Source organism: Elephantulus edwardii, unplaced genomic scaffold (genome assembly GCF_000299155.1).
Source record: "Elephantulus edwardii isolate Elephantulus edwardi_28Jun2011 unplaced genomic scaffold, EleEdw1.0 scaffold00127, whole genome shotgun sequence".
Classification (NCBI taxonomy): domain Eukaryota; kingdom Metazoa; phylum Chordata; class Mammalia; order Macroscelidea; family Macroscelididae; genus Elephantulus; species Elephantulus edwardii.
Window position 1 is genome coordinate 6,738,781 of NW_006399877.1, and position 2,051 is coordinate 6,740,831.

General features: G+C 46.2%; 1 protein-coding gene across 1 annotated transcript in view; it reads left to right on the plus strand.

Annotated features, from left to right (window-relative positions):
- The window catches only part of USP40 (ubiquitin specific peptidase 40), an 82,933-nt gene that overhangs the window by 74,146 nt on the left and 6,736 nt on the right, over positions 1-2,051 (plus strand). The window lies entirely within an intron of this gene.

Here is a 2,051-nt window from a genome sequence, read left to right on the forward strand (position 1 = left end):
GCTCATGGCTTGTGCTTGTCACCCAAACGTTAGTAGTTGAAGGCCACTCACTGGCATCGCAGAAGAAGCTGCCCTGCAGCCCTCCAGTGCAGGCCACAGCTGCAAGGTGACGAGAGCAGCCGTGATGTAACGTGCAGGGTCGTGAGCAGGACACGGCACCACGCTTCCTGCGGTCCCTCCTCCTGTCCTCTTCTCACCACAAGTACATCTTTGTATGTTCTTCTTTGTAAATTTCACTATTGAGATTTCTTTTCCCTGATCTGATAGCAGTCTCATTCTGTCAGCCCATTATGTGAGAATAGCTCCAGTACCACTCTTTCAACATCACCCAACCTTTCTAAACCTGTTCTTTTTCAGTAAAGTCTTGATATGAGTTGTTCCAAGGGAAGTTTCCTAAAAGAGGAATTCTCAGAACAGAAGGCGTGGATATTTTAAACCTAAAATGTTTGTTATTGTTGTTAGGTTCCGTTGAGTCAAGTACACCTCCTAGCGACTCTGTGAACCACAGATCTGAACCTGTCCTGTCCTGCGCCGTCCTCATCATCCCTGACACGCTTGAGCCCATTGCTGCGGTCACTGTGTCCATCTCATAGAAGGGCCTCTCTTTTGTTGACCTTCCACCTGTCCAAGCACCATGTCCCTCTCCAAGGAACAGTCTCGCCTAGCAGCACACCCAAAGTATGGAAGTTGGCCTCTCTTTGGCATCCTTTGCCTCTGAGGAGAGCTCTGGTTTGACATTCTCCTTGGGACATTTAGTAGTCCTCTCCAGCACCACAGCTCAAAGGCATCAGTTTGTCTCCTGTCATCCTTATTCACTGTCCAGTTCTCAGAGGCATAGCCTATGATTGGAAAGACTCTGGCTTGAATCTGGCCAACCTTTGCCTTAGACTGGTATCATTGTTCACCAGGGTTTTGGAGAGGCCCCTCACAGCTGACTTTCCGAATGGTATACATCTCCAGATCTCCTGACTCCTGGTACAAACGATGTTGGCTGTAGATCCAAGCAAGATGGAATAATCATTGACAATGTCCGTCTTCTCTCCATCCGTCATGATGTTGCCCATTGGCCCAGTGGTGAGGATTTTTGTTGTCATGTTGCGATGGAAACTACATTGAAGGCTGCAGTCCTTGATCCTTTACGGCAATCACCTCGAGTCCTTGCGAGCAAGCAGGGTTGTGTCATCTCCATAATGCAGGCTGAGTCCTCCTCCAGTCCTGATGCCGCGCCCTTCTTCATAGAGTCCAGCTCCTTGAATGATTTGCTCAGCATACATTGAGAAAGGATACAGCCCTGGTGCACATGTCGTGTTCCCCTGCTCTGTTCGGACAACAGTTGCTTGGTTTAGATAGAGGTTTCGTATAAGCCCAGGTGCTAACTGTGGAACAGGCCATCAGTTACTTATGTACAAGTTCAAATTGAAATTGAAGAAAATGAAAATAAGTCCTCGAGAACCAGAGCACAACTTTGAGTCTATCCCACGTGAACTTGTGAAGTAATCTCAAGAGTAAGTTTGAGGCATTGAACAGTAATGATCGAAGAAGACCTGATGAGCATGAGATGACATTGAGATCTCAGCCAGGAAGAAAGCAAGTCATTACAAAGACAAAGGAGAAAGAAAAACCCAACATGGATGTCAGAAGAGACTGAAAATTGCACTAGAGCATCAAGAGGCTAAAGCAAAGGGAAGAGATCCTGTAATAAAAGAGATACGTAGAAGATTTCAAAGGGCAGCTAGTTAAGACAAAGCAGAGTCCTGTGACGGGATGTGTAAAGAGCTGGAGTTGGAGAATGAAAAAGGAAGAACTTGCTCAGCATTTCTCAGGTTGAAAGAATTGATGAAAACCTGAAGCCTCGAGTAGCTACAGCCAGCTGCTGTGGGGGAAACGTGGGTGATCCAGGAAGCAACAAAAGAAGATGGAAGGAATACACAGTGTCACTGTATAAAACAGAATTAGCCAGCACTGGGATATTCAGGAAATATAGCTAATGTTAGATGATCTTGGCAGAAAGCAAAGAATACCAGAAGAATGTCTATCTGTGCTTCATTGAC